Source organism: Nerophis ophidion, linkage group LG13 (genome assembly GCF_033978795.1).
Source record: "Nerophis ophidion isolate RoL-2023_Sa linkage group LG13, RoL_Noph_v1.0, whole genome shotgun sequence".
Taxonomy (NCBI): domain Eukaryota; kingdom Metazoa; phylum Chordata; class Actinopteri; order Syngnathiformes; family Syngnathidae; genus Nerophis; species Nerophis ophidion.
In genome coordinates, this window is record NC_084623.1 from 37781377 (window position 1) to 37806338 (window position 24962).

At 41.3% G+C, this 24962-nt stretch overlaps 1 long non-coding RNA gene across 1 annotated transcript in view; it reads right to left on the minus strand.

Moving 5' to 3' along the window:
- Nucleotides 1–571, minus strand: part of LOC133564966 (uncharacterized) — a 2674-nt gene extending 2103 nt beyond the window's left edge. The window contains exon 1 of the long non-coding RNA XR_009809394.1: nucleotides 418–571. This is a non-coding gene — a long non-coding RNA (uncharacterized LOC133564966). The remainder of the gene's footprint in view (nucleotides 1–417) is intronic.
- Nucleotides 572–24962: the final 24391 nt, after the last annotated feature.

The window sequence follows — 24962 nt, forward strand, 5'->3', positions numbered from 1 at the left end:
AATGTGCGGATTATTTCATGACAAAGCCTAATAAAACAAATTAGGTGATGCCTTTTGGGAGCCGAGTCCTACTCAAATTAAAGTCTTATGCATGAGTCTGTTCAGAGTCAAATTCCCAGCTCCATCCAAATGTCAGCGTGGACTTGGACTTGAAAATGTCTCATAGATGAGTTTTCATAGCTGTGATTTGTCTTGTTTGACATGCATGCTGTGTTGCTTTGTAACCAATGTCCTCAGGGGTCAAAGGTTTTTTTTTGTCCTCTACCTCATTTTCTTATATGTACCATTAATCCTTCTTTTTCTTCTTTTGCTCAAATGTTGTACTTTATTTGCCTCTGCGGAGCTCTTGCAAAATGTTGGACGTTAGTGTTGTTCAGCCGGAGAAGTAAAATCAGATTTCTTTTCCATTATCCATACCTGTTTCCTCCATTTCCACACAAAAGGAGCGTAGGTCGGTAGGCTTAGCACCACAACCGGTGCCAATCGTTGTACCTCTTCCAGGTGGGTGATTTATTCCTGGCACTGTGCCCCGCAGCGCCGCAGAGCCACTGTCGTCTTCCTTCTGCCAGCCTCGGCCCCTGATGGGAAATAAATCCTTCCCAGACACCACCGCCAGCATCAGAGACCCAACTTTTAGTCCATTATTGTTTTCTTTACTTGGAAACATGGAGTCCTCTGCGTTTCCCATTACATTACTTGGAATGATTTCAATCTTCAGTCTTTGTCCAACTTTGTTCTCAATAGTGTTAGCACTTCCTTTACTTCCGTCACTTTCTGAAAATAATATTCATCAACACCAGCGGAAAAAAAAGACATAGCCCAGGAGTACTTTGGCTTATGTGTTGATTTTGTCATGATCCGTAGTCCGGTTCATGTTTTTTGTGTTTTTCTGTTAGTTTGGACTCCCTTTGTTGTTTGTGGACCTTGTGAGTTAGTTTAGTCACCATAGTAACTTATTATTTTCACCTGCTGCGGGTTCCAGACTGTTTCGTTCCACGTAATGGTGGTTTGTTGTTTGTGTTTCTTCTTCTTTCGTTTGAACAGGTCACACTCAACCACGACCTCTGCTGCCAATCAATCGGTTTCTGTTCCCAGCTGTCACTTATTTCACCTGTTGATCAACCAGCCAATCCCGGTCCACTATTCATCCTCCTGTGCTGCTTTAAATCACCTGCTCACTACTGGAAAGGGGAATTCTTTTTTTGACATGCTGTCTGGAGTTCTGAGAGACCCTACTTTGTCTTTGGTGACACTTTTTTTTCTCTTCAGTTTTTTGTGTCGGGCTTTCCCCTGACAGTTTGTCTATGTTTTAGTTTTTTCCCCTGCATTTGTCTTTGTTTCCTCTGTGTTTAGTATCTCCTGTCATTAGTTCCTGTCAAGTGCTCTTATTTTGGTTCAGCTTCCTGTTTGTCTCCCTGTGTGCTGTTGTCACCTCATCTGGGGCTGATTGGCACCTGGCCACACCGTAGTCAATCAGCCCGCTCCTATTTGTACCCACTTTGTCTTCCAGTCAGGGCTGGATCATTCTGTCAGAATTATTTGGTGACGAACCCCAAGATGCAGAGATGGAGGCAGGCATGGAGTGAGAAAACATGATTTAATAAAGATACTAAGACAAAATCAAACAAAAGGGTACTAACACAAAGCGCGCACGAGGCGGATAACAAACTAAGGGTCTTTAGCATAGAAGCTAGCAAGAAACAAAAAAGGGCCTAGCGTGGAAGCTAGCGGGTTGCAAACAGGAAAACAGAAGTCGTTACTTGTAGAGTGAAAACAAAACAGAAGCAGGGAACAAAAGACAGTAAGTTACAAACAAACGAATGTAGCTCACTGCTACGCTGCAATAAAACAACACAATAGCAACGACAGGAGCGACATGTGGCAACGACAATAATCCAGCCCTGACTGGAAGACAAAGTGGGTACAAATAGGAGCGGGCTGATTGACTACAGGTGTGGCCAGGTGCCAATCAGCCCCAGATGAGGTGACAACAGCACACAGGGAGACAAACAGGAAGCTGAACCAAAATAAGAGCACTTGACAGGAACTAAAGACAGGAGATACTAAACATAGAGGAAAAAAAGACAAATGGAGAGGAAAAAATTAAAACATTGACAAACTGTCAGGGGAAAGCCTGACATTTTGGACCTTTCAACCTCTGTGAGTATCTGCAGTCTAGTCTTGGGAAAGGTTAGACAGAGGCCTCTATACACTACACACGTAGGATTTTTGTTTGTGTATAGAGACACAAGGCTTAGTGGTGGCTGTCACCCTTGTATGTTTTGGACCCCCTCTTTGGTTAGAGTAGTTAGGTAGGTTTTTGGTTTATGCTAATTAAATAGCATTGGTTAATCAGCTTACCTTTCTTTTCTAGAGGTGTATTTTGGTATGTTTTGTTCATTTCTTTGACATCACCAGTAGTCCCAAGCTAGGCTAGCGTTGTGTCCTTGTTGTACCCGCCCCACTACCTGGTCACTTTTCAATACACTAGTTTTTGTTTTCAATTCTTGGCTTCAGTGTCTTTAATTTAAAACTCATTTGATTTATACACTTTTATGTTGCGTTCCCCTATGATCCCCAGACTTCGAGCCATCTGGAATGTAACATAAAATGGCGGCTCGTCCGGGATTGGCTGGTTGATCAACAGGTGAAATGAGGAACAGCTGGGAACGTAACACAGACACACACCTGTTTTTGTTAATTACTTTACTATTCAAGCCTGCCTTTTTTTGTCACTCGTCCTGGGTCCATTGTTTGCGGTAAGCAACTATCACGTATGTTTCTGGTTCCAGTCCTTGTGCTAAGTGTTAGCATTAGCTTCCCGTACGTTCGGCACGTGTTTCTTTATTTTTTTTTTCTGCCCGTTTTTTTACTGTGTCTGAGTTATTAAATCCCCTTACCTTTACGTTTTTGTCCGGAGTGTCCACGTTTGCACTGGAGGAACGATCCGGCATTAAAAAGCGACCCACACGTGACAGATTTGGCTTTGACCTATAATACCAGTATTTCAAATGTTTGTATCCCATTGAAATGAATACAAACGTCATTATACCGATCTGATCCCACAGAAAACACCAACATTTTGACATATAACATGATTTTAAATAAGTAAAACTATATTTCTGCATAAGAATTATTGTATATTGCTCCAACGAGTGGTGAAGTGAAGTGAATTATATTTATATAGCGGTTCTCTCTAGTGACTCAAAGCGCTTTACATAGTGAAACCCAATATCTAAGTTACATTTTAAACCAGTGTGGGTGGCACTGAGAGCAGGTGGGTAAAGTGCTGGCACGGCCACTCTACCAACCGAGCTATGCCGCCCCACATGGTATGCCAAAGAATCACTTGATTAAAGCCCAGTGTTTTATTTTCCTATATTCATACTTTTTGTAATGTTACAGCGGCCAAAAGCATTGAATATACTTGTGAAATAAAATATCTGCCTTGTTTTAAATCACTACCTGGGCCTACTACGCTAATGTATTCTATTATTGGTCTTTATGTTGGTACTTGGAGAGCCAAGCTTGGTTGGTAGAGTGGCCGTGCCAGCAACTTGAGGGTTCCAGGTTCGATTCCCGCTTCCGCCATCCTAGTCACTGCCGTTGTGTTCTTGGGCAAGACACTTTACCCACCTGCTCCCAGTTCCACTCACACTTTGAGTCAATAGAGAAAAGCGCTATATAAACATAATTCACTCCACTCACTTCTGAGGTGATACTTGGTGCAAAATGTTTTAGAACCGCTGCAATCGACTGCACTACAAACACTACAGTAGAATTATGAAGTAGTGTAGTAATAATGTACAGAATGACTTTCTCATAATGTTATCGACTTGTATTTATTTACTACGGGGGGGAAATTTTGGGGACAGAAGGGAGGTAAGACAAGAGAGACAACAACAGAACAGCATCAGCAAATACAATATGTACAAATATGCTATGAAGGGTACATACGGCACGATAGGGCACGATCTACGGCGTCTAGCAGCAAGTGTGTGTGTGTGTGTGTGTGTGTGTGTGTGTGTGTGTGTGTGTGTGTGTGTGTGTGTGTGTATGCACACTGTATTTTAAAAAGTCTATATATTGCTCATTTTGCTATATTGATGTCTGTGTCTCTGTCTTATCCATCTATCTATCTATCTATCTATCTATCTATCTATCTATCTATCTATCTATCTATCTATCTATCTATCCATGATATTAATGTAACATTAGACAATAGAATTAAGGGAACTTGTCACACTTAAGAACAAATAGGAGGCAGACGGAGATGTTGTTCTTACCTCCGAACAAATCCCAGCTAAGAAAACATTGGTGAAGCAAAAATCTCCTTAAAAGCCTACTGAAATGAGATGTTCCTATTCAAACGGGGATAGCAGGTCCATTCTATGTGTCAAACGTGTTAATTTCACGATATTGCCATATTTTTGCTGTAAGGATTTAGTAGAGAACATCGACAATAAAGTTCGCAACTTTTGATCGCTAATAAAAAAGCCTTGCCTGTACCGGAAGTAGCAGATGATGTACGCGTGACGTCACTGGTTGTAGGGCTCCTCACATCACATAGCCACCAGCAGCAAGGTCAATTCGGACCGAGAGAGCGACGATGAAAGATTCGTGGATGAGGAAAGTTAGAGTGAAGCATTAAAAAAGAAGGCGACGGCAGTGTGAGCGATTCAGATGTTATTAGACACATTTACTAGGATAGTTCTGGAAAATCCCTTATCTGCTTATGGTTTTAATAGTGTTTTAGTGAAATTGTAAAGACATACCTCAAAGTCGGATGGCTGCGGTGAACACGCCAGTGCCTCAGAGAGAAGCCGAGGAGCCAAGCCCACAGCTGCCTTTTTTGACAGCTACTGCAGGAGGACGCGTAATCCACTGATGTCTCCGGTAAGATATATATCACAATTTTCCCATCCAAAAACATGCTAATTGACGTAGAGAAACATGTTTGCTAGACCGCTCTGTGTTAAAGCTTCACAACAAACCAAGAAACACCAGCTGTGTCTCGGTGATAAAGGCAGCTGCAATCCACCGCTTTCTACCAACAGCATTCTTATTTATAGTCTCCATTATTAATTGAACAAATTGCAAAAGATTCAGTAACACAGATGTCCAAATTACTGTGTAATTGTGTGATGAAAAGAGAGGACTTTTAGCCGTAAGTAGTGCTGGGCTAAAATTTCCCCTCCAACCAATAACGTCACAAACACGCGTCATCATACGCGTCATCATTCTGCGACGTTTTCAACAGGAAACTCTGCCTGGTCGGTAGTAGTGGGTTTCAGTAGGCCTTTAAAAACTTAGTAAGTGGGCCTAAGAACAACATTTGTTCTTAAGAACGGTTGCTGAATGGGGCCCATTGTCCCCTGCACCTTACAAGTATTTGTCTAAGCGTGCGTATGTCAGTGCTGTCAAACGATGAATTTCTTTAATTATTGATTAATTATTATTCAATTGCTAGTTGAATCGCTGCCATTAATCACAGTAATGTCTGTGGGTGCATCTTTTAAAATAACTTTGAAAAGACCACAATATGTTGCTATATTGTCAGAATGACATACACAAACATGTTTTTGAATGTTTTACTCAAATACACATGATTTGTTTGTTCAAAACGTGCTAACCATTTCATCTAAAGTCCAGACAGAGTGTATTTTGAAAAGACATGTGCCACCAATCAGAATCTCCACACTCGTCTTTGCAATGGCGTGTGCATTAACTTGATAACTGACCATTTAAAGGGGAACATTATCACAATTTCTGAAGGGTTAAAACCAATAAAAATCAGTTCCCAGTGACTTATTTTATATTTCGAAGTTTTTCACAAAATTTTACCCATCACGCAATATCCCGAAAAACGGCTTCAAAGTGCCTGATTTTCACGATCGGTATATCCACCCGTCTATTATCCTGTGACGTCACAGCGTGAAACCACCATAAACAAACATGGCGGATAGCACAGAAAGGTTATAGCGATAGTAACTCGGACTCAGACTTGGATTTCAGTGGCTTAAGCGATTCAACAGTTTACGCATGTATTGAAACGGATGATTGGAGTGTGGAGGCAGGTAGTGAAAACGAAATTGAAGAAGAAACCGAAGCTATTGAGCCATATCACGACAGACAGCGGCACGGGAGGAAGCGAGGACGAATTCGGCGATTGCCTTCTAACCCACGATAGGTATGTATTTGTTTGGCATTAAATGTGTGTGGAGGGAAAGACTGGATGCAAATATAACTACAAATGAGGCATTATGATGCAATATGTACATACAGCTAGCATTGATTAGCTTGCAGTCATGCCGTGACCAAATATGTCTGATTAGCACACTCCACATAAGTCATTAACATCAACAAAACTCACCTTTGTGCATTCATGCACAACATTATAAGTTTGGTGGACAAAATGAGACAGAAAAAGAAGTGGCATTAATCACTTCTTAGCCAACATATCCAGGGGGTTTACCTCGGTCGTCTGCAGGAACAGTGTGCTGTCGTCCCTTAATAGCTCGCACTCTGGCAGATTCAGTGGTCTATTTTCCAATATTGAAGATTTCGTTGACTTTATCGTTGGAAATGCATCTGCTTTGAGTGTCGCAGGATATCCACACATTCTTGCCATCTCTGTTGTAGCATAGCTGTCGTCGGTAAAGTGTGCGGAACAAACGAGGGACTTTCGCATCTTTTGGCCACTGGTGCAACTTGAATCCGTCCCTGTTTGTGTTGTTACACCCTCCGACAACACACCGACGAGGCATGATGTCTCTAACGTACAGGAAAAACAGTCGAGAAAACGGAAAATAACAGAGCTGATTGGACTTGGTGCGTGTAATAAGATTGAGAAAATGGCGGATTGCTTCATGTTGTGACGTCACGGGTGAAAGGTCATCGCTCCGACAGGCTATCAATTGAAAGGCGTTTAAATCCCCAAATTCACCCTTTTAGAGTTCTGAAATCGGTTAAAAAAACATATAGTCTTTTTTCTGCAACATCAAGGTATATATTGACGCTTACATAGGTCTGGTGATAATGTTCCCCTTTAACAACCCACTCACCATTAATCTGTGGTTAAAGTGAAAGTGAATGTGCGCTCAAAATAAATTGCACGATTAATCCGCTTTTTTTTTTTTTACAAGATCAATGGGATAAATTCTTGTGATTAATCGTATGAGTAAACACGTTAACGTTGACAGCTCTAATGCAAGTGATTTAATACAATAATTTTTAATTAACAAGTCTTAACAAAGTGGGATAATCTTATATTCAGTGTTGTCTTATATAGAAGTAGTTAACAAAAATCTGTATTGTCATTTCCAGAAATATATTTAAACTTTATATGTTATAACAAAAAGTTAAAGGCCTACTGAAATGAGATGTTCTTATTCAAACGGGGATAGCAAGTCCATTCTATGTGTCATACTTGATAATTTCGCGATACTGCCATATTTTTGCTGAAAGGATTTCGTAGAGAACATCGACGATAGAGTTCGCAACGTCTGGTCGCTAATAAAATAGCCTTGCCTTTACCGGAAGTAGCAAACGATGTGCGCGTGATGTCACGGGTTGTGGGGCTCCTCACATCCTCACATTGTTTACAATCATAGCCAGCAGCAGCTAGAACTACTCAGACCGAGAAAGCGACAATTTCCCCATTAATTTGAGCGAGGATAAAAGATTCGTGGATGAGGAAATTTAGAGTGAAGGACTAGAAAAAATAAATAAATAAATAAAAAGTTTTAAAAAAAGAAAGCAGAGGGCAGTGTTAGCGATCCAGGTGTTATTAGACACATTTACTAGGATAATTCTGGAAAAATCCCTTATCTGCCTATTGTGTTACTAGTATTTTAGTGAGATTATAAAGTACCTGAAAATTGGAGGGGTGTGGCCACGGGTGTGTTAATCCAGAGTCTCTGAGGGAAGTCACGCAGCTGCAGCAAGACGGAAGCTCCGCTGATGTCTCCGGTAAGAGCTGACTTATTACCACAATTTTCTCACCGAAAACTGCCGGTTGATATTTGGTCAGGATCCATGTTCGCTTGACCACTCTGATCCATAGTAAAGCTTCATCTTCGGGAATTTTAAACAAGGAAACACCGACTGTGTTTGTGTGGCTAAAGGCTAAAAGCTTCCCACCTCCATCTGTCTACTTTGACTTCTCCATTATTAATTGAACAAATTGCAAAAGATTCAGCAACACAGATGTCCAGAATACTGTGTAATTATCCAATTAAAGCAGACTACTTATAGCTTGGATCGGTCTGGAAAATAATGTCCGCTACAACCCGAGACGTCAACATGACACTTCGCGGGAAATTTAAAATTGCAATTTAGTAAACTAAAAAGGCCGTATTGGCATGTGTTGGAATGTTAATATTTCATCATTGATATATAAACTATCAGACTGCGTGGTCGGTAGTAGTGGGTTTCAGTAGGCCTTTAAATAAATGGGTAAATGGGTTGTACTTGTATAGCGCTTTTCTACCTTCAAGGTACTCAAAGCGCTTTGACACTACTTTCACATTTACCCATTCACACACACATTCACACACTGATGGAGGGAGCTGCCATGCAAGGCGCTAACCAGCACCCATCAGGAGCAAGGGTGAAGTGTCTTGCTCAGGACACAACGGACGTGACGAGGTTGGTACTAGGTGGGATTTGAACCAGGGCCCCTCGGGTTGCGCACGGCCACTCTCCCACTGCGCACTACAGTTAAACATTAAAAAAGAAAACATGAACTATTTGTAGAATATTTTTTCATCGCAGCGTGTGGGACTTACGATGCATTTCAGCAAAATTGTCGTTGACCCCTAGTCCTGCAAGATATCACGAAAAAAGACAAGGGTCCACTTCGAGAGGAAGAGGAGGGATTATAGGAAAGAGAAGACGACGGATGAGGTCTAATGGCTTCAATCTGGTCTAATCCTTCCTTTTTCACCAGACTTGTCGGCTGAACACACACAGTCAGTCTCAAATTGTTCCCATACAAAGCTGTCTCACTCACACACACATAGATGCATGCAGGCACATGCAAACTTGTGCCATGTTTTTTTTTTAGTTTTTTTTTTTATTACTTTAACTGTGATGTATGACCAGTATTTCAATTGTGTACATAATTTATACGAAACATTTCAAAAACTGGTTAATAAAAGTGATGATATTAGTGCACACACACACCAGGAACACATAGCAAAGTGTGTAAAAGGACTGCATAGACATGCATTCCTGGCTGATGCAATATGCATTAGGAAATAAATAATAGAAATGGGGAGTGACGTTTCACATTCAGGTTTCTAGAGCAGCGGTCCTCAACCTTTTTTCACTGTGAACATTTTTTTAATTCAAGTACCCCCTAATCAGAGCAAAGCATTTTTGGTTGAAAAAAAGAGATAAAGAAGTAAAATACAGCACTATGTCATCAGTTTCTGATTTATGAAATTGTATAACAGTGCAAAATATTTGTAGTGGTCTTTCTTGAACTATTTGGAAAAAAAGGTATAAAAATAACTAAAAACTTCTTGAAAAATAAACAAATGATTAAATTATAAAGATTTCTACACATAGAAGTAATCATCAACTTGAAGTTTCCTCTTTGGGGATTTTAATAGAGCTCCATCTGGATTCATGAACTTAATTCTAAACATTTCTTCACAAAAAAAGAAATCTTTAACATCAATATTTATGGAACATGTCCACAAAAAATCTAGCTGTCAACTCTGAATATTGCATTGTTGTATTTGTTTTTCCCAGTTTATGAACTTACATTCATATTTTGTTGAAGTATTATTCAATAAGTATATTTATAAAGGATTTTTGAATTGTGGCTATTTATAGAATATTTAAAAAAAAAATTTCACGTACCCCTTGACGTACCTTCAAGTACCCCCAGGGGTACGCGTACCCCCATTTGAGAACCACTGTTCTAGAGGGATTAGCAAGACATGAGGACATTCTCAAAGGCGGGTCACCGCGTTTAAAAGTTTAGGAATGATAAAATAACTTAAAAGTTTAACGAGCTGGATGAAAAGGTGAAAGGAGAAAAAATAACTAAAATAAATTGAAAGAGAAAAAAAATGGGCCATTGGACCTTGGACCGGAATATTCAACTAAATTGTTTGGGGGGCCACATTTTCAGAAAACTAAGATGGGGGCGGTGGGTTATTAAGGATCCCCATTAGTCTACACTGCAGTGGAGAGACTATTATTCTTGGGTCCCAGGCAAAAAACATCAAACAATCACAAAACAAAAGAATACAATGCAATACAACATGATCAATAATACCACTTTGTAATACAAAAAATAGCGACAACGAAAAACAGGAAAACAATAACTTGGAGTTTACATCATAATGTACATCCCAAAAATTTAAAAGAGCAATACAAAAATAGATATATATTTTTTTGCAAAAATATGGTGGTGTCATGCCGTGGACTTGGGTGTGGTTTGTTTTCCTGAGGTGCAAAGCGATTGGAGCGGACACGGCTTTAAGGTAAAGACATCTTTTATTTATACTATAAAAACAAATCAAACAAAAGGCGTGCACAAGGCGGAGAACAAACTTGGCTATAAAAACAAAAAAACTAGTACTATGGCATGAATAACAAAAAACTTTTTTTAAATGAGAAATGGGCTTGGATCATCAGCATAGAGCAAGGGTGCGTAGAGGGTGTTAGAGTGTGATCGAGGGTGGTCGAGGGGGATGTCGCCAGGCTGACTACCTGGAAACTGTGGCTTAAATAATACTGTGGTGATTGAACAGGTGCGTGAGTCAAAACAAATCAGGTGCATGACATGACAGGTGAAACTAATGGGTAACCATGGAAACAAGACAATGGAGTGAAAAAGCAGGAACTAAAAAGAGTCCAAAAACCAAACTGGACATAACTTAAACAAAACATGATCCCAGACATGACAGGTGGATTTTAAAGTGACCTCTACAGAAGGGGTTCTTAACCTCTTTTTTTTTTTTTTTTACTTCGGGACACAACTTTTCCACTACAGAGCGACCCGGGACCCGGTCAAACATTACCACTAAATTAGTAATCTTACTCTAGATTTTAATCGTTTTCAGTGATCATATCTAATTTACTACTGTTGACAATATTGTTCAATCATATGATAACATTTTTTATATAAAAAAATCATCAAGGCTTAGGTCAGGCTAATTAGAAAAATAAGTACTAACCAAATATAATGCACTCATAAAACACTGATAAAAAATGCATGCGCATATAATTATGCTGTGCTAAAAGAAATAAACTAAATTAATAATGAATATGTTCAATCAATCAATCAATGTTTATTTATATAGCCCTAAATCACAAGTGTCTCAAAGGGCTGCACAAGCCACAACGACATCCTCGGTCCAGATCCCACATAAAGGCAAGGAAAAACTCACAACCCAGTGGGATGTCAATGTGAATGACTATGAGAAACCTTGGAGAGGACCGCAGATGTGGATGACTCAACCGCCCCAACCCTCAGATCCCCCAGGGGAACCGGATGCAAAAGACGTTGAGTAGGTCTAGAAAAATATTGTGAGAGTCCAGTCCATAGTGGGTCTACCAGGAGACCATCCCGAGCAAAGACGTAGAGAAGTCCCCAACCGATGCACAGGCAAGCGGTCCACCCCGAGTCCCGACTCTGGACAGCCAGCATTTCATCCATGGCCACCGGACCTGTGCCCCCCCCCCCCCCCCTTCCACAAGGTAGAGGGGGGTTAGGGCAGAAAAGAAAAGAAAGGGCAGATCAACTGGTCCAAAGAGGGGGTCTATTTAAAGGCTAGAGTATACAAATGAGTTTTAAGATGGGACTTATATGCTTCTTGAGGTGGCATCCCTGACTGTTACCGGGAGGGCATTCCAGAGTACTGGAGCCTGAACGGAAAATGCTCTGTAGCCCGCAGACTTTTTTTGGGCTCTGGAAATCACTAATAAGCTGGAGTTCTTTGAACGCAGATTTCTTGCCGAGACATATGGTACAATACAATCGGCAAGATAAGCTGGAGCTAAACCGTGTAGTATTTTATATGTAAGTAGTAAAACCTTAAAGTCACATCTTAAGTGCACAGGAAGCCAGTGCAGGTGAGCCAGTTTAGGCGTAATATGATCAAACTGTGGACTTGGAGAAGGCATTCGACCGTGTCCCTCGGGAAGTCCTGTGGGGAGAGCTCAGAGAGTATGGGGTACCGGACTGTCTTATTGTGGCGGTCCACTTCCTGTATGATCAGTGTCAGAGCTTGGTCCGCGTTGCTGGCAGTAAGTCGGACACGTTTCCAGTGAGGGTTGGACTCCGCCAAGGCTATCCTTTGTCACCGATTCTGTTCATAACTTTTATGGACAGAATTTCTAGGCGCAGTCAAGGCATTGAGGGGTTCCGGTTTGGTGGCCGCGGGATTAGGTCTCTGCTTTTTGCAGATGATGTGGTCCTGATGGCTTCACCTGGCCGGGATCTTCAGCTCTCACTGGATCGGTTCGCAGCCGAGTGTGAAGCGACCGGAATGAGAATCAGCACCTCTAAGACCGAGTCCATGGTTCTCGACCGGAAAAGGGTGGAGTGCCATCTCCGGTTTGGGGAGGAGACCCTGCCCCAAGTGGAGGAGTTCAAGTACCGAGGTGTCTTGTTCACGAGTGGGGGAAGAGTCGATCGGTGCGGCGTCTTCAGTAATGCGGACGTTGTATCGATCCGTTGTGGTGAAGAAGGAGCTGAGCCGGAAGGCAAAGCTTTCAATTTACCGGTCGATCTACGTTCCCATCCTCACCTATGGTCATGAGCTTTGGGTCATGACTGACAGGATAAGATCACAGGTACAAGCGGCCGGAAGTAGTTTCCTCCGCCGGGTGGCGGGGCTCTCCCTTAGCGATAGGGTGAGAAGCTCTGCCATCTGGGAGGAGCTCAAAGTAAAGCCGCTGCTCCTCCACATCGAGAGGAGCCAGAGGAGGTGGCTCGGGCATCTGGTCAGGATGCCACCCGAACGCCTCCCCAGGGAGGTGTTTAGGGCACGTCCAACCGGTAGGAGGCCACGAGGAAGACCCAGGAAACGTTGGGAAGACTATGTCTCCCAGCTGGCCTGGGAACGCCTCAGGGTCCCCCGGGAAGAGCTAGATGAAGTGGCTGGGGAGAGGGAAGTCTGGGCTTCCCTGCTTAGGCTGCTTCCCCCGCGACCCGACCTCGGATAAGCGGAAGATGATGGATGGATGGATGGATGGATGGATGGATGGATGGGATGATCAAACTTTCTTGTTCCTGTCAGAAGTCTATCCGCCACATTTTGTACCAACTGTAATCTTTTAATGCTAGACATAGGGAGACCCCAAAACGATAATTTAGAGTAATTGAGACGTAACGTAACAAACGCATGAATATTGATCTCAGCGTCGCTATTGGACAAAATGGAACACATTTTAGCGTTATTACGGGGATTAAAGAAGGCCGTTTTAGTAACACTAAACACATGTTAAAATTAGAGTGAAAATGAATATGCAGCTTCACCACTTAAGTCAAAATGTGTGCGCTTGAGAAACTTTGGTTTTGGCTCCAGACTTCTTCTGTTTGCAGGAGAGTGTCATTACTGTCATAAGTGGTGGAAAAGTGCATTACAAGTGAGTATATATGGAACACAGCAGAGAAACAGATTTGTTTTTAGCCGCCCTCTATAATTAAAGTTAAAGTTAAAGTACCAATGATTGTCACAAACACACTAGATGTGGCGAAATATGTGGAAAAGTTATTCTCTGCATTTGACCCATTATGGGAGGTGAGGGGAGCAGTGAGCAGCAGCGGTGGCCGCGCCCGGGAATCCTTTTTAGTGATTTAACCCCCAATTCAAAAGAAACGTTGCTTGACAGTAGACATTTGATATTGGTTTATGTGTTTTTGTCAAAAGTTATAGGAGCGCTCTGCTGTTTTTTAAGAACTTTCTGCAAAAATAGCTAGTCAAAGGTCAACTCTATGACAAAATTCTAGTGTTTTTTAAAGAATTTGCTGCGTAAATGTGATCCCCCCACAAGTTTTTGAACTGAACTCGCAAGCCACCTGTTGAAAAGCCTGATGAAATAGAGAGGACCAAGAATGGATTCTTGAGAAACACCACTGGTTGGGGGAAGGGGGTTACCCACATATGCGGTCCTCTCCAAGGTTTCTCATCGCATCATTGTCGACGTCCCACTGGGGTGAGTTTTTCCTTGCCCTTATGTGGACCCTACCGAGGATGTCGTTGTGGTTTGTGCAGGCCTTTGAGACACTGGTGATTTAGGGCTATATAAATAAACATTGATTGATTGATTGATGGTATAACTAAATAAATTGAGCTAATGACTACTGGATTGAATACAAAGTCTCCCTACTAACTCTTGAGTGCCTCCATGGAAATGTCCCTCTCTACATCAAAGAACTGCTCACCCCCAAATCCTCCACACGATACCTCCGCTCCGGACAGGCTAACCTCCTCCAACGTCTGAGGACAAAGCTTCAAACTATAGGAGACCGGGCTTTCTGCTCCACTGCTCCCAGTCTGTGGAACGCTCTGCCTGACCTCCTGAGGGCACCACAGACTGTGGATGTTTTTAAAAAAGGCTGAAAAATCCTCCTTTTTAAAAAAGCCACTTCTAGCTATTAGGCCGTTGTAGTTTTTACTTTATTTTACTAATTATTTTACTCGTTGGGGGCACCTATTTGTGGTTTTACTGTTGGTTTTTTTGTTGGTTTTTAAATGCACTGTAGCACTTTGAGATTGTTTCATCAATGTAAAGTGATTTTACAAATAAAATAAATTATTATTATTATTACTGACTACATCTTAAATAAACAGGCGACATCAACTTTTAAACACCTCTGTTATGTAAATCATAGGTTAGGAAGCAAAGGTTCTATGTTTTCTAGCAAGATTGAAATAATAATGCAAGATTCTCCCAATGTGTTTACAGTGGTCCAAGTTCCTCTATACAACAGGAGCACTTTTGTTTTTTAGGAGTTTGCTGCAAAAATGTTGGTCTCCCAAGTTTTCAACTTAACACAGAGTCCGGAATTGTGTCGTTCCCAGGCCGCTTTCGGCCCCGGGGCCACTAGCTGAAAAAACCTTCTGTAGCTAACAGTGAGTTAAAAAAGATGTAAAAGGGCTGTTGTTGAAAACACTACTGTAGATCTTCACCGTGTGTGTGTGCGTGTGTGTGCGTGTGTGTGTATGATAAACAGTTCCTCCGTGTCTTTGGCAATCGACCAGTGCGTTGCAGTTCCAGTGATGGATACCGCCGCAATAATCGCTCTTCCAAAGCCTCCTGTTTCTCTCACATACACTTTGCCTTCCTCTAACTCATTCATGTATCTTTCTCTATCTTTTTCCGCCCCCACACTCTTTCTTTCTCTCCACTCACTCCTCCCTCCCAACACCGCAGCACACAAGCAGAAACAAATCAAAGTGTTAATAAAATTAGCTTGGGAGATATAACGGCACCTGACAGCCACCGCAGTGGTGCGGATCAACCACCGGACTCCACGATGATATAATCGTCTTTGTGCGCACGCATCCAGCTGGGAAAGTTGCAGAATTGTTCTTTGGAGCTCAGAGACCATGCAGCAGGGGTGTCTGAAAGGGTACACACTGGAAAAAAATCTGCATTGCTCGACATTCTAGAGTGTGTGTGACATTTCAGTCCTTCTGTGTTTGCTCGGTTAAACTCAAAATGTAATATTCGGATATTGCACCCTTGACTATAGGCCGATACGATATCAGCACAAATACGTACTGTTTTTTTTTTACTTTTTAGGTAGTGTGGGATGTTGGAAAAGACTTCAACTGATAAGTTGTTATCAGCTGGGCTCTGCATGCTGGATGAGAGTGCTTGAGTGGAGTCTCCGATGGACTCTATACTTGTATGTTTTTCTTTTTTTGTTTTTTTTTTGTCCCGTCCAGCTTCTCAGGCAAATCATATAATTGATGTAGATGCCCATATCAGCTGTGCAAATTTACTTTACAGAAGAGAAGTGTGGGATACTTCTCTTGTTGCCTTTTATGTATTTGAATTTATTAAATGGATGTGTATTATTATTTGGTGCAGCCGGGCCGGAGCAGGTGGGGACAGAAAGAGACAAAAAAAAAGAAAGACAGAAGGGGAAATTGTGAGGACAGGAGGAGGAGAAGACAGAGAGACAACAACAAACACAACAACAACAATAGAACCACATCAGCAAATAGGATATGTACAAATATGATAGTAAAAGTGATAGCAAAGAAGCAGTTAGTGAAATAAATCATAATACAGAAATGAAAATGAACATTATTACACTACAAATGGAACAATACATACAAAAATAGAAATAGCACTATTGATAATGAATAATAACAATAATTACCTCTATTATCAACAATACAAATGTTCAAATACAACAATACATATACTGTAAGTAATGATAACGAAATAAAAAAGAAAGCAGATACATGGAGGGGAAGAAAGAGAAGCCAGCTATATCAACCTTGTAGATTGTTATAATAATAATTGGGCGGTTTAGCTCGGTTGGTAGAGTGGCCGTGCCAGCAACTTCAGGGTTGCAGGTTCGATTTCCGCTTCTGCCAACCTAGTCACTGCCGTTGTGTCCTTGGGCAAGACACTTTACCCACCTGCCTCCAGTGCCACCCACGCTGGTTTGAATGTAACTTAGATATTGGGTTTCACTATGTAAAGCGCTTTGAGTCATTAGAGAAAAAGTGCTACATAAATATAATTCACTTCACTTCACTAATAGGTTAAGGTTTGTCAGTGTGCCATGTGTTACCCAGTTTCTGTATTACTTTAAGAGTGTTGCCATAGTCAGGAAGTTGTCTTCCAGTAAGTTGAATGCACCAGTCTGCAAAGTGTTTATACTGTAAGTATTGTTCCATAGTAAGGTGCATCTTAGTTGTGGTTTGTATTACCAAATTGGAGGTGTTGAAATCATCATGTAAAATTACTCATGCTAAGTAGCTTGTAGGGTTGTACGGTATACCGGTATTAGTATAGTTCCGCGATACTAATAAATCATATTCGGTACTATACCGCCTATAAAAAGTACCAGTCCTCTACGCCCCTGCCCCCTCATCATCGTCAAGTCATGTCATTGCTGTTTTAACTTGCACTTACAGATGTAGCGGTGAACTATAGTCACTGACAGTGGTTTTCTGAAATGTTCCTGAACCCATGTGGTGATATCCTTTACACACCGATGCTAGTTTTTGATGCAGTACTGCCTGAGGATCGAAGATCTGCAATATCATTGCTTACGTGCAGTGATTTCCCCAGATTCTCTGAACCTTTTGATGATATTACGGACCGTAGATGGTAAAATCCCTGAGTTTCCTTGCAATAAGGCAAGGCAACTTTATTAGTATAGCAATTTTCATACACAAGGCAGACTCAAAGTGCTTCACAGACAACAAAGTGAAATGAAAGAAAATAAAAGCAAAATTAAAATGCAGACAATAAAAATAAAAATAGTGCAGATGTTAAAAGTTAAAAGACTAAAAGATTTAGCTGAAAGCTAAGGTGAACATAAAAGCTTTCAGTCTAGTTTTAAAAGTAGTCAGAGTTGGGGAAAGTCTGACATCTTCAGGAAGTTATTCCAGCTATTTGTTGCGTAGTGAATAACTCCTTGAGAAATGTTGTTCTTAAACTGTTCGACAATTTGCTCACACATTTGCTCACATTTGCAGCCCCACCCATGTTTGTGAATGACTGAGCATTTCATGGAAGCTGCTTTTATACCCAATCATGGCACCTACCTGTTCCCAATTGGCCTGTTCACCCGTGGGATTTTTCCAAATAAGTGTTTAATGAGCATTCCTCAACTTTCTGTCTTTTTTGCCACTTGTGCCAGCTGATCTGAAACATGTTGCAAGCATCAAATTCCAAATGAGCTAATGTTTGCAAAAAATAACAAAGTTGTCCGGTTCAAAGGTTAAGTATCTTGTCTTTCCAGTCTATTCAATTAAATATAGGGTGAAAAGGATTTGCAAATCATTGTATTCTGTTTTTATTTACGATTTACACAACGTGCCAACTTCACTGGTTTAGGGGTTTGTAATTCCTCATCTTTAAATTCAGACACAGCTGGACGGACTCTGGGTAAAAATTACATTTTCCAGGCCAACAAAGCAAGAGAACTCCGGACTACAACTGAATGCGGAACATCACCCGCACGGTATTTTTATTCAAGTTAATGTGTCCGTTTCCACGTCACCCACATGCCGTTGATGTTCCGAATTCCAGCGCTAAATATACGCAGAGCTTCTATTTTTGCCGGACGCCGCAACAAATCCGTTCAATTTGGTTAATATATGATTGTGTTTGGACAGGAAGTTACACGGTTCACTTCCAGAATAAAATACTCCCTCTTTCAAGGCAGGGCGCATTTCACACTGGGAAACTGTCATGGTCCACGTCTTGGACTATGTCATGTTCTGTTTTTGTTCTGTTTTATTATCACCCTGTCGTGTTATTTGACGTCCTTAGTTCCCGGTGGCACTTCCTGGTTTTGTACCGTTTCCATAGTTACCCATTTTGTGTCACCTGTCTTTTAATTGTCGTCACGCACCTGATTTGTTGATTATGTCTTTTATTTAAGACCGCTGTCACGCCATATTTCTTCTCCCTACAACCCCCCCCCCCCCCCCACCCATTTACTTCCGGGGTCATGATTAATACAGACGTTTTGTTAACGCTATATTATAAAAATACAGACGTTTTGTTAACGCTATATTATAAAAAAAATTAAAAAACAATTTACAAACACAAGCTATGGGATGACATAAGAGGAAACATGACCCCGGAAGTAAATGTGTCATCCCATAGCTTGTGTTTGTAAATTGTTTTTTATTTTTTTTTATAATATAGCGTTAACAAAACGTCTGTATTTTTATAATACAGCGTTATATTTGTATAATATAGCGTTATATTTGTATAATATAGCGTTATATTTGTATAATATAGCGTTATATTTGTATAATATAGCGTTAGCAAAACGTCTGTATTAATCATGACCCCAGAAGTAAATGGGGGGGAAGGTTTTTGTAGGGGGGGAAGAATTTGGCGTGACACCTCCTTTGTTTTACATTCGTTCTTGGACTTTTGTTTGCTTCACGCAACAGTTGACATCGCTCTTTCCAGCATTGTGGTAGCTACCTTTTCGTACTCGATTAGCTTCTATGCTATTTTGTTTGTTTGTTCTAGTTTACACGCCAGCGCCTTCAGTTCCCTTTGTTCTTTTTAGCTCCCATGCTAGTTCTGTTGGTTTTTGGTAAGTGCCTTTGTGCAAGTGTTTTTGTTCTTAGTTTGTTTTATTATATAAATAAATTCTTATTCCTACCTTCACGCTGTGTTCCATCTTCGCTGCACCCACGGGAGAACGCAAACAACGCCACGATGCCAGCTAAGCGTCACAGAAACATCCTAATGAAGTCAACTTGTCAAAGGTTTTCAGACGTAATTTATTCCAAATATATTTATATTATTAATATATTATATATATAATATATGATATATATTATATTATTTATTATTATTATTGTCTATTGTGAGCGAACTGTGGTGCTGAATTTTCCCCAGGGATCAATAAAGTACTTTCTATTCTATTCTATTCTATTCTATTAATCTTGTTGAGACAAATGGATGAGGACATGCTGGTTCAGAGGTTAAAAATTAAAGAATAGTATACAAGCATATCACGGGCAGCCATATAGGGATATGGGGGCCTGTGTCAAACACTAGCTGATACAAGGTCCAGGAAAGCAGGAGAGTGGTTGTGTGACAGGCTCGCCGGGGATGATGTCACTGTTGTGTTGTTGCTTGCTACAAAAAATAAATGTGTTTTTCAAGGCAAGACTGTCGTCTGTGTTTCCATTCAGGAACTGTTATTAATGGCAGGACCTAGTTTATTTGCTTCTGCTTATGTCGAAGGACAGAATAAACTCGTTGTGGTTCACTTTATTGAAACTACCCTTATCGTGTGATTAAGCGCGGCTTTTGCGAGATCTCGTAAAAGTCGGCGCTATTTCGCTGCACGACGGAGCCGCAACAGAACGGAGTTTGCGATTCCAAAAAATGCGGGGGACCCCGGGCAGCCTACAGGCAAGATTAATTTTAAATCCATTAGGCAAGGCAAAAATGCAAAACTTAGATGGTAGCACAGCATGGCATGAACTTAACAGAAAAGTATTTGGCCACCTGCCTTGACTCACATATGAACTTGAAGTGCCATCCCATTCCTAACCCATAGGGTTCAATATGATGTCGGTCCACCTTTTGCAGCTATTACAGCTTCAACTCTTCTGGTGAGGCTGTCCACAAGGTTGCGCAGGTGTGTTTATAGGTATTTTTGATCATTTTTCCAAAAGCGCATTGGTGAGGTCACACACTGATGTTGGTCTCCGTTCTAATTCATCCCAAGAGTATTCTATTGGGTCCAGGTCAGGACTCTGTGCAAGCCAGTCAAGTTCATCCGCACCAGACTCTGTCATCCATGTTTTTATGGACCTTGCTCTGTGCCCTGGTGCTCATTCATGTTGGGAGATTGGATTTGTTGCACAGGGGGCATCCTGAGACAGTTCTATGCTGGAAATCACTAAGCTTTGTGTTTGATTTTATACACCTGTGGCCAAGCCAAGTGATTAGGACACCTGATTGGCATCATTTGAATGGGTGGCCAAATTTTTTGGCAATTTAGTGTATGTCATGACCTGTTGGGACAGGTCAATTATCATATAAACTCAAATGTGAAAGGTATACATCCTTAGATGGCTTTGATCTTTTCGTGTGATACATTTTTCAGTTATGAACTCAACCTACCAAACCCTGTTGCACGCCAAATGAGTGGACAGAGACCGCTTGCAAGTGAACTGTGGAGCAGTGTGGTTCACATTACCTGAAATATTAACATCACGGCCTATTTTGTGAAATGACCTTATGGAAGTCTTCCTCCCGTGGGTTCACCTGATGCCGACAAACCCCCACAATATTCCGGATGTCTGGTGTTAGCAATGTCTTTTTATTTGGCAGCGCACACACGCTAGGAAAAACACACCCAAATTTTCAGTTTCTCTAGTCTTCTCTTCTCTCACAATGTCCAGTGCGCGTCTGCTCAGCAACCCCAAGTCCCACAACTGTGTATTGATCCTGCTGCTGCTAATAAGCATGGCAGGTGATTGTATAATCAATCCCAGCTGGGTAATCCATTCACCTGCCAGTTTGGGTTCGAGGCCGGTCCTTACACACCCCGCTCTGCGGTAGCCCCGCAGACCACAGACCTGTTCACCCGAGACCAGATTTTAAATGACTTTCGTTGTTGATACTTATGAAAATGCTGTTTTTCCCCCCAGGGGAGGCCCGCTTCACATTATCTCGCAGCCTTTGTTTTGTGTAAACATGGCTTTAGTGTCCAAACATTCAGACGTCTCCATTTTTGCTTGAAAAATTGACAACTTTCAAATGTTACTGCCCATATATTTTAGGGCGCAAAGGTTCATAATATGATCCTTCTTAAAGGCCTACTGAAACCCACTACTACCGACCACGTAGTCTGATAGTTTATATATCAATGATGAAATATTAACATTCATTGCAACACATGCCAATACGGCCGGTTTAGTTTACTAAATTGCAATTTTTAATTTCCCGCGAAGTGTCTTGTTGAAAACGCCGCGGAATGATGACGCTTATGTTGACGTGTGCTTCTGACGTCATTGGTTGGAGCGGACATTTTATCCCAGCACCACTCACTGCTAAAAGTCGTCCAATTTAATCGCATAATTACACAGTATTCTGGACATCTGTGTTGCTGAATCTTTAGCAATTTGTTCAATTAATAATGGAGACTACAAAGAAGAATGCATTTGGTGGAAAGTGGTGTATTTCGGCCAGCTGTAGTAACACAAACACAGCTGGTGTGTCTTTGTTTGTTGTGAAGCTTTAATATGGAACAGAGCGGTCAAGCGAACATGTTTCTTTACCACATGTCAACCGGCAGGTTTCGGTGAGAAAATTGTGGCAATAAGTCGTCTCTTACCGTAAAACATGAGCGGAGCTTGTGTCGTTCTTCCTGCAGCTGTCAAAGATGCAGCTGCGACTTTCTTTGCTCCTCCATGGCTTCACTCCGAGACACTGGCGGTCACCACACGCCTCCGACTTTCAGGTATGATTTTATAACCTCACTAAAACACTAATAACACAATAAGCAGATAAGGGATTTTCCAGAATTATATTATTAAATGTGTCTAATAACATCTGAATCGCTCCCACTGCCCTCGTCTTTTTTTTTTTCTTCTTCTAGTCCTTTACTCTCACTATCCTCATCCACGAATCTTTCATCCCCACTCCAATTAATGGGGAAATTGTCGCTTTCTCGGTCAGAATCGCTCGCGCTGCTGGTGTCTATGATTGTAAACAATGTGCAGATGTGAGGAGCCCTCACACCGGTGACGTCACGCGCACATCGGCTTCTACTTCCGGTACAGGAAAGGTTTTTTTATTAGCGACCAAAAGTTGCTAACTTTATCGTCGATGTTCTCTACTAAATCTTTTCAGCAAAAATATGGCAACATTGGGAAATGATCAAGTATGACACATAGAATGGAACTGCTATCCCTGTTTGAATAAGAAAATCTCATTTCAGTAGGCCTGTAGTATTGCAGTTGGTTTTGAATTTTCACGATATTTCTGACATCAGACAATGCGCATCAGTTTAAAGGTGTAAGCAATTTGATAACATCTCTGCCAATATTCTCCAATAAACACATTGTCCCGACACAAAGACCCACAGTTCCTGCAGGACCCCTCGTGTGACCTGGAGGTGCACGTTGACAGGGTACAGATGGATAGAGTGGAAGAAGAAGGGCAGGACAGGGGGTGTCATGGCAGAGGGTCTCCTCTGATCCCCCATAATCCCCCACTTTGTTTTGAAGCCACTCAAAATCTCTTGCTTGTACAAATACACACTTCTCTTTCTGTCTGGCTTCTCAAGACACGTCTCCCCCCCCTCCTTGCTGTTTCTCCCTCATCCCATCCCAAACCCCATAGAGAGACTGTCACCAGCAGGGTTTTTCATTCTATTATTTTTTTTCGCCACTTCAGTTTTCCGAAGTAAAAAAGGCTCATTGAGTGGTGGGGGAAATCAGTGTGTGTGTGTGTGTGTAAGTTGTTTTTGCTCTTGCCGGTAGAACCTTAATGACCCGAGTTCCACTCTGCCCAGCTGTCTCCACACTGCATCAGCATTTCATCCGCACAAAGGCTACAGGACCACCCCAAAGGTGCTCTCTCTCAGACACACAACCAACTTCGCTCACCAGTTAATTATGAACCATTGGAGAGAACAAGAAAACAGTCATCCTTTCCTCCCTCCCCTCCTTCCCACCAACTTTACTTCCATGCTCCCACCACAGTCAATCCCCAAAGCTGTGTAGCTCCAGAAGTTATGTAAGTGTATGGATTTTTGAAGTGAACTTTTATGGGAATAAATGTGCAGCGCTGAGTCGACGCAATGCACCTCAAGACGATGCAAAAACAACAACCTCAAACGACTTCTTTCAAAGACATCACATTGGGTGCGAAACAACGGGATCGCAGGTTGACAAATCCCTGTGGTGATATCGACTTCTCTGGGACCAGAGGTGGGTAGAGTAGCCAGAAATTGTACTCAAGTAAGAGTACTGTTACTTTAGAGATGTATTACTCAAGCGAATGTAAGGAGTAGTCACCCAAATATTTACTTGAGTAAAAGTAAAAAGTATGTTGTGAAAAAACTACTCAAGTACTGAGTAACTGATGAGTAACCTGATAAAGGCAACAAATAATGCACAAAAACATAAAAATAGCAATGAACAAATTCAGAGCCAGGAATATCTCTTAAGCAACTAAAACAATAATATATATTAAATAATAGTACATTAAAATAAAATAAAAACTGGCATATTGATCCACAATAACTTAACCTCAGTAGGCATTCATTGATTTTATTGATTGATTGATTAAAACTTGTATTAGTAGATTGCACAGTACAGTACATATTCCGTACAATTGACCACTAAATGGTAACACCCCAATACGTTTTTCAACGTTTATCAATTACTTAGTAGATGACCAAGTCGAGGTGATCTACCTCATATATACATATACATACACACACATATCATTTATACACACACATATCATACATACACACACAAATCATTTATACACACACATATCATATATATATATATATATATATATATGTATATATATATATATATATATATATATATATATATATTGCGGAGCTGCTGCTAAAGATGAAACATTTGGCAGAAATACCGGAAAATTCTACAAACTTTATGGCTGGCTCACATCGTGGTCACTCCGTGATCACGTACGACCGCCAGACACTTCTGGATGTGGACATATCGGGCCGTTTTGGACTGATAGACGCGTGCGTGCTGGACTTGCTAACTAGCATGGGAATACTTCGGCGGCTACATCCAGCGGCCTGTGAAGCAGGGGAGTCTAGTAGCAGCGGGGGCCGTCTACGGAGCAGACGCCAGCGGTGTGATCGGAAACGTGGATGTCGAGCGGGGCTAAAAACAAAGCAGAAGGCTAATCCCCACAGAACACCACTTCCCTCCATCCTGAAGACGGATTTAAATGGAAAATGCGAGACTACTGGTCTGGGTAAGGAGTCAGTTAAATTAGAACACGTTTTTTCTGCTTTGAGTGTTTCAGAGTTGGACATGTGTTTTACCGAGGTGGCTAACTATGATGCGTGCAGTTTATCAAAGCAACAAACAAAAAATCGGAAAATCCCCGTTACTGAGGTGGCTAACCATGATGCGTGCAGTTTATCAAAACAACAATCAAACAATCGGAAAATTCCTGTCGTATCAATTCCTAGATATGGTCGTAACTATACTAAATGCACTGGGCATAATAAACACAACATTATTAATATTGCTACTACG